This window comes from Pinus tabuliformis, chromosome 5_2, assembly GCF_031772625.1.
Source record: "Pinus tabuliformis cultivar Carrire ecotype Pingquan chromosome 5_2, CPIR1, whole genome shotgun sequence".
NCBI classification, from domain to species: Eukaryota; Viridiplantae; Streptophyta; class Pinopsida; order Pinales; family Pinaceae; genus Pinus; species Pinus tabuliformis.
In genome coordinates this window covers 706,209,950-706,223,106 of record NC_142306.1, presented here as the reverse complement: position 1 = coordinate 706,223,106, position 13,157 = coordinate 706,209,950, and positions in this window count along the sequence as shown.

Genomic DNA, 13,157 nt, shown 5'->3' with positions numbered 1-13,157 from the left:
GAGTTAGAAATATTTTACAAATATACAATGTTTGCAAATTTAAAATTTTGGAGAATTTTTTGTTTAGTAATAGCAATGCATGAATGTATTTTTCGAAAAAATTGAATATTGACCAATAGCTCTCCTGTAAAATTAAAATACCATATAGAAATCTTAGAGCCCAAAAACAGTCAGCTCTTCCCCACAGTATCTGAACTTGAAACCCAAGGATCAGTGTACCTGCAAATCTCTATATTTTTTCTCAAGTAGGGTTGTCAAATCATATGGTGAATCAGATCACCTTAAAAAAAAATAATAATAATAATTTACCAATAGAATGCTCTTATCACCAACAAATGAAATAACAGATCATAAAAAATTACCACAATATAAGAAAGCACATAACTAGCACATACCACATATCAATGGAAGAAAAACACCATGAACTGAACCCCAAAGTATTTCTATTATGATACAGAAATGTTCCTAGCAGAGCAATGGCTCAATACTAGCGTTACAAAATTTACATCATCCAAAGAAATTCAATAGAAGAAAAATGACTTCTATTTATAAAGAAATCACTCCAAGTGGAAAATAATGGTTAGTTGGTTTGATCTTCGTCAAAATAATCTCGACTGTTGAAAATAGTTTGATCATCTTTAAATTGCCACTGTCAATTTTTTTAATTTTCAGGAAAAATCGAAATTTTCTTTAAAACAACTTTTAATTAATCCAAAAATTAATGTTTTGGATTAATTTCTTCAAAAAATTGTCTTTAACTTAACCACCAAAGTTCCAAATTTTCTTAAAATATCCATTTTTGCCTTGGTGGGGGACCTCCAAAATTTGATTTTTCGTTGATCTGCGAATTTTTTATTATTTTCCACTTGGAGAATAATTAATTTCTCTATAATTGTTTGACTCAAAATTAATTAATTTTTTGCCTTAGGATTTTTATTTATTTTAGCCAAAACAATTAATTAATTGACACTAGAGGGAATTAATATATTTTCCACTTTCAAATATTTTAGCCATGGTGTCGAAGTATGAGGGACCGTGCACTAAAATATTTTTTACATCAGATATTACAATTAATTCAACCCTCAAATGATGAATACTCTCAATTCCGCGACACAATATGATCTAGTATAGACCAAGTGGTTTGTAATAAAATAATTTAGCCAAATGTGTTTAAATTATTTCCAAACCACTTTTACAAAGACTCGATATAACAATAGGACTCACCTAAGACTTTGCCAATGAATTCCACCCTAGTTTTGGGGTTTAAGCTGGAAGAAAAACTCTATCGATTATTCGTGTTTAGAAACACACATAATTCGGTGAAGTTAAAAAACTTCTTAGGATGAAATTCATCGCCAAAATTAGAGGCTTACCTAAGTATTGGTACATAAGTAAATGGTCATAGTAGCATCATTTACAATGTAACTTTGCAGAAATTGAGTTTACAATGATAACACAATGCTTGCAGCTAACTTTGAACTTTGAAAAAATTCATTCGCATCTTTGCACTCTGCTTCCTTGGATTGTTGACAAAGTGTGGTCAACATCTCGCTCTACTTGGGGACGCGTTGCTTCGTTGAAAGAATGTGATAATCAAGAATCATGTATCCAAGGAAACAGAATTCCATCAAATAGATATCCATTCAAAATCCAAATCATCATGTATCTATAGAACATCTGCTGGAATAGAAAAATCTAATCTAACAAATCAAAATGTAAAGAGATAAGTGCAAATGCAAGAAAGAAAACTAACTAATGACATAAATGAAATCCTAATTAGGAGTGCAGCGTTAGAAATATAATACAAAGGATTCCCTATGGCATCAAATGTCATCCCTATGGCACAATCTGGAACATTTGTTTGCATACTGGTAAATCAATAGGATATTTGTCAAATGTCCCTTGTTGAATCTTGACCCTCTTTGGTTGATGTAGACTTTCATTATTGTGTTGTATATCTCTGTCAAAATCAAGTTGTCTTATTTTCTTGCTCGAAAGATGAAATGAAGAAAAATGATATACCGGTTGGAAGAACTCAGTGACGACTGCGTTATACTCTAAAGGATGACCCTGCGACTCAATTTCATCATTGTCCAGCCTCTTCGAAATTTCCACATGGTATCTCCTTTCTACTCCTCTGTATAATCTGATCATACCACTTATTGTTGTAGGAACAGTAGCATGTGATAAATCCATCTTAATACAGCCACTTAAGTCAGATGCAAACTTTCTTGATAGAAGCATTCCCAATACATCTTGCACGTCAATAATTGTTATGTCCATGGTGATGATTTTGTACGGATAGTTAGCCAAGGCAACCTGTAAGTCTTTAACCACACCAAGGACTTCAATTTTCTTAGAGTCCATTGAGTAGTTTTGATAAGGCCTTGAAATTCTAAGATTCAGTTGATCCATAACCTTCTTAGTCATGACATTGGTTGAAGCCCTGGAATGCAGCGTGCAGTTATGAAGAAGGCGGTCATTAACTTCTAAATTGAGGAAGAAAGGTTGATTATCTTCATCGGTCATGTAACAATTTAGATCCTTTAACTTAATCTCTTCGCTCTTTGGATGTGTATCAACCTTATCATGTTGATTCATGCCTAAAGCTTTGAAGAATGCTACTTTTTTAGAAGGAATCTTTACAAGTTCTAGCACTAGGACAGACATATTAACATTGTTTATCCATGCAGCCCAATCAATTTTCAACCGTAAATGATAGCTTTTAGATTCAACTTGCCTATTCTGATTTTGATCCTTGTTTTTCTTTTGATAAGTATAACCTTTTCTTCTAGCAATTTCCAGAATTTGTTCTTGAGATGGAGTTTCCCCATACATTTGTGTGATAGGATCATTTTCATCGCTGAAGTTATTAATGGTGAAAGATGAAGAGATCATGTATGTGCAACGACCTTTCTCTGAAGAAATTTGATTCACATTATTTATTTGCTCATTGGTTCCTTAATCTAGAAGTTTTCTAGCAATGGCACACGCACTTTCTTCATGAAAACTTCATGAATGGGAGGATGAAAAGATCAAGAGATGAAGAGAATGTCGTTAAAACACCAAAACAAGAAGATCCCCGACAACAACGTTGGAAAATGTTGTCGCTCAAATTGTACAAGCACAGGATGACAATAACTCAGGGCGGGGGTTGTCACTCTGATCCCTACCCTCTCCGTTCTAGCTACCTCCCAAACACAGGCTATGAGGGCTAGTCCCTATGAAATGTGAGAATGCAAGACTCGTTGGTAACCAACAAGTTTAGAAGACACAACTAAATGGCCTAGCCACTTGGTTGATTTAGCAAGTTTTAAAGATTAGATTAGATTATTATGTGAGACCAGTGCCTTATGGAGTCAATTACTTGCTTTATATCAATTATATACCAAATGACCGGATGAACAGTTATTTCTTAGAGATGCTCTGTTATCTATATGATATGCAAATCCTACAATTTATGTGAGATGTAAAATCTTGGTTTATTTTAGTTAGATGCCTACTCTAAATATATCATTCCTCTTAACTATTTTGAAGCTAGTCTCTAGAGTAGGTTGTAAGAGAGAAGCCAAGGGGAAGCAGGCTAGGGCCTAGTTAACGACACCTCCCCTTAGCATCTAACCACCCGATGCATTAGGCACTGCAAAGATTGTGGCTCTGACGACTGCAACGTACTGTGTTAACCACTAAAGAGGTGTTAGGCTCAGCAAGCTAGGTGGGAAAGGTGGTTCTATTCTTTATCGACCAAGCTTATGCTTGGAAGTAAATTGGTTAATGCAAGGAACTAATCCTAGTATGCAAGTGAAAGAGATGGGTGAGTGCCCTTAAGGTGAGATTACTTAATGTTATTAAGTACTTAATCACAAATGATCTTCGATTATGACAAAAGAGTACTTAAACAATATATGAATGATAATCCCAACCACAAGACAAAGAGCTCAAATTTAACGATGCCAGAAAATGTTGTCGGTAAAACTAATAGAAAAATTTCTTAAATGATAAATAAGACAAGATCAATGCTAAATAACAATGAATTACCAATATGCCAAGATACATAATTAGATTCTATTATCTCACTAATGATTAAACTTGATCCACAAAAGGTAACCAATTCAACAATGATCAATGTAATCAATTCTCCAACAATGTTACTTAGAGAAATTAGCCAAATTTGTTTAAACACTTGTCAACTTGATTAGAGCACTTATGTGAGATAATGCAAGAGTGAAAATAGATGTCAATAGTGCAAAGGATAATTGTAGATCAGCCAATAAACATAAAATTGCAGCAATAGAAAAATCATCAAATTACACCCTTAACTGCGTATCCAAATTACGAGGAACAATAACCAAGTGAAATTAGATGAGCTTCAGCGCATTTAACACTAATGCAAATTTTTATATAAGATCTTAAATTAATATTAGAGACTCAAAAATAATGAATTATGCCAAGAAATATAAGTTCAACCAATGCAAGTGATAGTGCAAATGTGAAATATGACTATCAATGAGTTATTATGCCATTGTTCTGAACTTAATCATTGTTGTAGGCTAAATGTAGATGGTTGTAGCATATAAATCAGATCTGAAAATTTATCAAACAATTCACTAAATCCACTTGTATGCAATCAATAGGATCTCAAAATTGATGTTTAGTGGCTTAGGGTTATTTTCCAATATCTTATGGGATTGATTAGTGGATTTAGGCTTAGATTTAGAGTGTTTTACTATTAAGCACACTGCTGTAACAAAATGATTCAAAACTAAAAAACATAATTGCGAGGAAAATGTGGGGAAAGAGAGAAAACCCTTAGGTCAAATGGCCTAGCTTGGTGACTAGTTTTATTTCCAACGACTTGAGACTTGGGCCAATGACCTACAACACAAACTACCAACTAAAAATAAATGGATCAGCCCTCTTATGACTGCAATTAGGGAACCAATGGATGGTTGAGGCCTTGCTTGGCACCTATGGCTCTTGAAACCCTAGCCCAAGAGGCTAGTTAATCTGCAAAACCAAATGTTAGTCCAATAAACTCAAAATTCTTGATGTAAATTTCCATAAACCAATGCCAAAAAAAGTTCAATAATGCCCCAAGCCTGTAACCACAAAAATTAGCTGAAGAATTGTTGCAAAACCCCACGACTTTGCTAAAATAACTGCAAAAACCCCAAACGAAGAAGGAAAAGGCTCAATAGGGCTAGTAGCTAGGGCTAAATGCCCTTCTAGGCTTGTGCTTGCCTGGGAAAAGGCCTACGACTTGAGGGAGAAGCCTTAAATGGTTGTCACTAAGGGAAAGCCCTTAAAAGGGTTACAGCAGAGGTGAAGGACGAGTGATGAGGCCTCCATGGGGATGGACGGCTCCTCTAGAGGGGGGTCAAGTCCTTTCTAGGCCGACAGCTAGAGTTGAAGTGTTGGACGGTTAGGCCTTAGGGCCTAAAAAAAATTGATGCTTGCAACTGCGAAAACTTGCCACAAAGCATTGCAAAACGCTGAACGCTGGGCTTGGAGGATGAATCGAAGTCATATATTGTGTTCCTAGGCCTAGATCTGCCTCGAAACCCCAGCAAAAATCTCTTTGATCAATCTGAAGCTCACATGCACAAATGAATCAAAAAACCCACAACCCCAAATATATACAAAATAAAAATAAATAAAAATTAAAACCCAAAAAAAATTAAAACCCCTATTGTTGCAAAACAAATGAGTTAAAAATATTTGACAAATTATTTACAAATATACAATGTTTGCAAATTTAAAATTTTGGAGAAATATTTTTTGAGTAATAGCAATGGATGAATGTATTTTTCGAAAAAATTGAATATTGGCCAAAAACCCTCCTGCAAAATTAAAATACCATATAGAAATCTTAGAGCCCAAACATAGTCAGCTCTTCCCCACAGTATCTGAACTTGGAACCCAAGGGTTAGTGTACCTGCAAATCTCTATAATTTTTCTCAAGTAGAGTTGTCAAATCATATGGTGAATCAAATCAGCGAAGATCAAAAATATTTACCAATAGAATGCTCTTATCACCAACAAATAAAATAACAATTCATAAAAATAAAAAAATAGCACAATTTAGGAAGGCACATAACTAACACATACCACAGATCAATGGAAGAAAAACACCATGAATTGAACCCCAAATTCTTTGTATTATGATACAAAAATGTCCTAGCATAACAATGGCTCAATACCAGCGTTACAAAATTTACATCATCCAAAGATATTAAATAGAAGCAAAATGACTTCTATTTATAGAGAAATCTCTCCAAGTGGAAAATAACAATTAGTTGGCTTGATCTCTGTCAAAATAATCTTGACCATTGAAAATAGTTTGACATCTTTTAATCTCTATAGTTGAATTTTTTAATTGTGAAGAAAATTCGAATTTTTTTTAAATCCACTTTTAATCAATCCAAGAATTAATATTTTGGATTAGTTTCCTCAAAAGTTTGGCTTTGACTTAACCACCAACGTCCAAGGGCTCAATTTTTTTTTAAATATCAATTTTTGCCTTGGTGGGGACCTCAAAATTTTGACTTTTCCTTGACCCACGAATTTTCTTTTTTCTACTTAGAAAAGAATTAATTTATCTATATTTATTTTAGACTCAAAATTAATTAATTTTCTAGCTTAGTATTTTTTTTATTTTAGCCAGAAAAAATTAATTGACACTAAAGAGGATTAATATCTTTTCCGCCCTCAAATATTTTAGCCATGGTGTCTAAGTATGAAGTACCATGCATTAAAATATTTTTTACATCATATATAACAATTAATTCAACCCTCAAATGAAGAATACACCTTTAAATATAGGCCCTCGTGACTTAACCCAATTTTGTGACACAATATGATATAGTATAGACCAAGTAGTTTGTAATAAAATAATTTAGTCAAATGTGCTTAAATTATTCACAAACCATTTTTACAAAGACTCAATATAACACTAAGACTCACTTAAGACTTTGTCAATGAATTCCACCCTAGTTTTGGGGTTTAAGCTAGAAAAATAACTCTACCGATTATCTGTATTTTGAAACACGCATGATTGGGGGAGGTTAAAAAACTTTTTAAGATGAAATTCGTCACCAAAATCAGAGGCTTACCTAGGTGTTGTTACATAATTAAACAGTCACACTAGCATCATTTATAATATTTTGCAGAAATTGGGTTTACAATGATACCACAATGCTGGCAGATGACTTTGAATTTTCAAAAAAATCCTTTGCAACTTTGCACTCTGTTTCCTTGGATTGTTGACAAACTATGGTCAACAAGGCCAAAAGGCATGACCAAAAATTCATAATGACCATGAATTCTGAATGTTGTTTTTCCACTGTCTTTTGTTTTCATTTTAGTTTGATATCTAGAACAAAGATCTAGCTTGGTGAAGTAAATTTCTCCATGTAATTCATCCATCAATTCATCAATGACAAGAATAGGAAATTTATCTTTAATAGTGAGTTTATTGAGCTCTCTATAATCCAAACACATACACCATGACCCGTCTTTCTCGTGCACCCATACTACTAGAGAAGATAAGGAACTTTGGCTAGGTTGAATTATACCTACCTCTAGCGTTTCTACAAGCATACATTCAATTTCACTCTTTTGGGCATAGGGATATTTGTAAGGTTTGATGTTTGGAGGAACACTTAATAGAATCAAGTGAATAGCATGATCATGATCACGATTAGACAAGAGGCCTTTGGGAACCTCAAATACCTTGGAATGATTGTCCAAGGCTCTTTGGAGATTTGGAGAAATGAATGATTTCAATGTTTGAACATCTAGTGAGAATAATTGTGCAATTATGCCTCGTTTTTTCTTTAAAAGCTTTGTCATGCCATTAGAGTTGATTATCTTCCCCAGTTTCCCTATGATACCCCTTAATTCAATTTTTTTCCCTTCCCAAAAAAATTTCAAGAGAAGTTCTTGAAAGTTAAAAGCTATTGTCCCCAAAAATTGTAACTATTGGACTCTTAATACAACATCAGCACCACCTATTGGAATGGAAAGCATTGTACTATTCAGTACATATTCCCCCATGATTAACTTGATATTATGGCACTTCCCTAAGCAATTTATAGTTTCTCCATTTGCAACCATCACTCAACACTTTCGTGTTGGATATAGAAAGCAATTCAATTCCTTGGTTATCCTACAATGCATAAAATTATGGGTTATACCTGAATCAATCGATATTATTACCTTTTTTTTCTTGATATATCATTTTATCTTGAGAGTTTGAGGAGTGGTAATTCCCGCCAATGCATTACAAGATATGGTCAGATTCATTTTTTCTTTCTCTGGGGTTGGTTCCTGGTGTATATCATCTTCTTTTGATGTTTCTTGTTCATTTTCTTCCAACTCTTCACAATTTATGTAAAATAATTTCTTCTCAACAAACTTATGATCTTTAGTGTCTTTTCTATTGAAAATGTAACTGTGGTCGCCCTTCATCATTTCTATTGTACTTTATTATTATTTATGTAAAATTGAAAAAGAAAAAAAAAAATATTTTGAAGCATGGGTTTCATGCTCATTTTATTTATTTATTAGGTCAAAGCCTCCATTGTAGGCTTCTAGGGTTTTTCTTGAGTCTTAAGAGTCATTGTCACATTTATTAGACCCTTCTTGGGCTTTTGTATCATGTAAAGAAAATTATTTTTGAGTCAAAACAATTATTTGTCACCTCCTCACCAAGTCAGCCCTACCTTGATGAAGTCGGCCCAAATTGGGGCTATTTGACCCTATGGAAGCAGTATAAATAGAAGAAGAGCTCGACCTATTTGGAATCAATCATCATCAAGTCTGATCTACAGTAAAGGAAGAGAAAAAGAAGTGCAAAGTCAAGGAGAAAGAAAGACAAATCAAAGGAAGATCAAAATCAAAGTTTTTGCGCAACCTCTCTCTCACATGTGCGAATTTTTTAGGGTTTTTGGGCAAGTTGCAAGGGCCAAAATTTCGGTAGTAATTGCAGGTATGAAATTCCGAGTTGCAGGAAGTCGAAGTTGCAAATTGAAACAGTTTGAAGGAGTTGACCTGTGTTGACTTCGACAAAGTTTATCTACTTGGAAGGAGAGTTGACTTGGTGATTGGAGGAAGCCTTTGTCTTGGTCAAAAGGTCTTGCATTCTTTCACTTTGACTTGATTCTATTATTGAAGAAGAGTTGACTGGGTTTTCCCCTTGGAGAGGGGTTTTTCCCTAACTGAGTGCATATATCTTGTGTCTCTTGTTTTTGTAATCCTCATGCATTGTTGATTTGGTAATTGTTTGATGAAATATAACTTAATAAAAATAAAAGAAGCCAACACAAATCACAAGTATTTATCAAGAAAAGAGGAATCAAAACCCTAATAACTACATGCATTGATTTCTCAACACCCCTTTCAAATTTTGAAAGTTTATTTTGTTCCATCAGGCTTGTTACCGCTCAAACTAGCAAGGGACCTCGGGGGGGGATCCCTAAAGGGGAAATGTTAGGCCAAGGGCAACAAATGGAGACTTAGTGCACTGTCATCTCAGTTAAAGCTCCCTTCTATTTATAGACTTTCACTGACGGGAGGAAACCCAGTATGTTTGGAGTCATTAATGAAGGATAATCCAATGGATATGAGTGACCCAAATGGACCCTTTCCCATAAGAGTTTGAAGGATGGAGTTTGATTGCTTTCTAAGCAAGGTACTATGTACTCTCGGGAAAGGAAAAGAGGATTTGAGGGTTAGGTTTATGGAATAAGATTTGTGAAAGAGTTCCCCAATCTCTAAAATCCTTGTTAGAATTGTTATCCCGGGTGGTTCTTGAAGAATGACCTTTCAAAGGAGCGAGACCACATGGGGCCATGTGGACTCGGTCTAGGGTATGAGGAAATTATGTAGCGGTCAATGATATTCTTACCCTAGACAAGGTGGGGTAAGGATCAAAGAAAAAATTTCACCTGAAGATGTTGCTTTGACCCTGTGAGGTACTAACCTTGGGGATGGCAAGGCAAGTTTTGATCTTGGAGCTAGGGATTGGCTTTTCTCCCAACTCCACTGTCGGAATGGCTTCAAAATTGGAGGAGAGCCAGAGGAAAGGTCAGCGCAGGAGACCCTAAAAGATCGAATTCTTTTGATGGCTAGCTTGTCGAGAAATTGATGCCCTACGTACCTCAACTTGGCTAGGCTTGGAAGGAGGTGGAAGAATATGAGTTTTAGTGACCAACCTTGGTAGATCAGTGCCTTAATCTTTGGGATAATGGAGTCTATGTTGAATATGAATAGGATTTCTTGGTTCCCAGTCAAGGAGGCCTCAAGATCACTTCGCTTGCATTCTAGGTCAAGAAGAAGCAACTTTGCAGCTTTTATACTTCGATGTGCAAGAGGAATGGCTTATCAAGGTCAAATTCTTTGATAGAATTACCTCTGGGAGATTTCGCTCATATTACATGGCCCATACATTGAGTAATGTTATAATAGTGACAAATTCCACAACTTTAACAAGTAACTGCATGCAACAATTAGACCTAGAATAGCGAAAATCTCAGTCCGACGTATCTGACAAAAGTAAACAAGAATAGCATCAAAAATCATGTACTTTCATGCAACAGAGTATATCCAGCTATTCACAATTGACAATAGAGAAGCTCCAAGAGAAGATAAACCAATATCCACACATCAAAATTCATCCATAAAGCTCCAATTTATCCTCTAAAAAAAATGTGAAAATCTCAAGACAGAGAAGTGATCCAAACCAAAGTTATGATGAGAAATGAGTTCATCTCACTTGTATTTATACACAACTTAGGAGTTCGAATTAGCCTCACTGGCCTACAGAAGCCCCAAAAATAAAATAATGTTCTAACAATTCAACTTTCGGTGACAAGCCCACCAAACTAGCTCATAAATGAAAAGATAAGCCTCTCGAGAGGTCAAATAATAATCTATGCATGTCGTATAGGTCCACGGGTGCCATTATGAAGAGAAGGACCCTCAAAAGCAATGGGCAGGGGGGGGCCTTGTAATAACCTGTGGTGCTCCAAATGACATGTGGGGGCACACAAGTGTCCTCATGGGTCTCCAAACAAATCAGAGATGCATGTAGATCGCCTGCAAGGGCTAGGATGATGGTGTAGGTGATGCCACATCGTCATGCAAGTCCTGGATCATCTGCCAAGTGTATGGTGTAGATCTAGGGCCAGTTGGGCATGATGGATCAGGTGCATCCTCCCCGTCCAATAAGTGAACCACGAGCAATCTCTTAATGGCTGTGAGGATCCATGGAATGTAATTTGTTGTTGTGGAGGCCCGTGGCTCTCAACGCTCACCCTACATGTGTCAATGTAGCCCTCTGGAGGATCGGGACCCCGTATAGGGAGACCAAACCCAATATGGAAACCATTTGCAATCCTGCATAAGATCCAATGTGTCCCCTAGCCTTCCAGTACAACAAGTCATTAGAGAAATCGAGTAAATGAGCTTACCTAATCATGGACCACATGTGGGGACTTCATAATGGTCTGCCCTTCCATAATGGGCTTCAATATGTGCCAATGTCTCATAAACTCCAAATGGGTTAACCAATAATCCTATTAGGTGGTTTCTACTTCTAAAGGGGATAATATAGTCAAGGTACATCCTTCAAGAGGTGGTGGCATGTGATAGATAGGTGAATGAAGTAAGGAATGGGAAGGGGAAGCCCTAGGTCACATGCTGGGGTACAAGGGTAGTTAATAAGAGGGAATCCTACACTCGGGTTTATATTGTGTAAGAGGGAAAAATTGTGGTACATGAAGTGCACCGACCTTGATTTTTCTACCCTTCTTTAATGCCTTTTTCTTTTTATCACTGCTCAGGGCTCAAGGAGTTAGACCATGATGTATAAGATATAGCAGTGAAATCCCCCTTTTAAAGGTGGGGTGGTTCATTGCCCACCAAGGGTTGGGACAATCATGGGTTCCTATATGATGAAGGAGGCTCAAAGAACCTGTAGGAACCATGGTGATGGCCATAATGATGGGGTATAGCTCATGTATTGGCTTTTGCCCGCGTGCTAAACGTGTTTGTCCCGACCATCTTTTGCATTTTGTGGTACATTTTCCTGTTAAATGTGGCCATATATGTTTTTATCATTCTTTTGAGCTGCATCAACCTCTGGGCTTCATTCCAAGCCATGACCCAAGGTGCGGGCAAGGGGAAGGGGCATGTTAACCCTATGTGGACCTAGTGGAGGAATGCGGACCCAAGTGGGAGAAATGATGAATGGGGTAAAAATGAGTGGAAAGAGGGTAATATAAGCGGATAAGGGAGCAGAAAAACACACCCAAAATCGAGGTTTCCCATGAAATACCATCCCTAGAACCAAATGGTCAATAAAATAGATCCCACATGACTAGAATCCAAGGTTATTTCCTAAAAGAGATCTAGGGGACAGAAGCACGGACCTAGCCCATTCTTTCTACCGAATCCCCCATTAATACATGCCCAGAAGTGTCCATGATAAGCAAACTATAATACTCAATTTCCAAATCACAAGGTATACCTTTAGATTCGGGAGGCCCACCTTCAAACATATGATCATGGTAGATGGGCGAGGAACCACAGGGCTGTCTCAGGTGGCGAAGAAAATGGCACAATGAGCTAGCTGGTGGCTGCAAGGGGTTGTTGGTTGTCGGCTAAGGACCATCTTGCAGAAAAATTTCTCCTAGGGATATTACCCACAAAATGGTGGGTAACATCTAGCTCCAACTAGAACGTGATATTTTGAAGAAGTGGGCAAAGCTACTCGAACAGGAGATCACGAGAACTCCAACAATCTCTTGGTTACCGTAGACCTGTCACCTGCACATATACTAGATGGAAAAACACAGGGCAGCATGCTTCCGCGGCTTCCCATGATTGCACATGCTAATATGTTATGTCATAAAATCAACAGAAAATTAAATATGCAAATATGCATCTATCTACCATGAGAAAAATCATATGATGTTATTTCTAATGCAAAAATCAACATGCATTAGAATGTCAAGTGTTAGGTATAATCATAGACCCAATGCAACCAACATGTCAATCGATAAAAACAAGAATGCGTGCTTCCATGATTATTTTTGCAGCGAACTTGACAATGGGAATAATAACATGAGGGGTTGCGAGGGAGGGAGGTGGGAAAA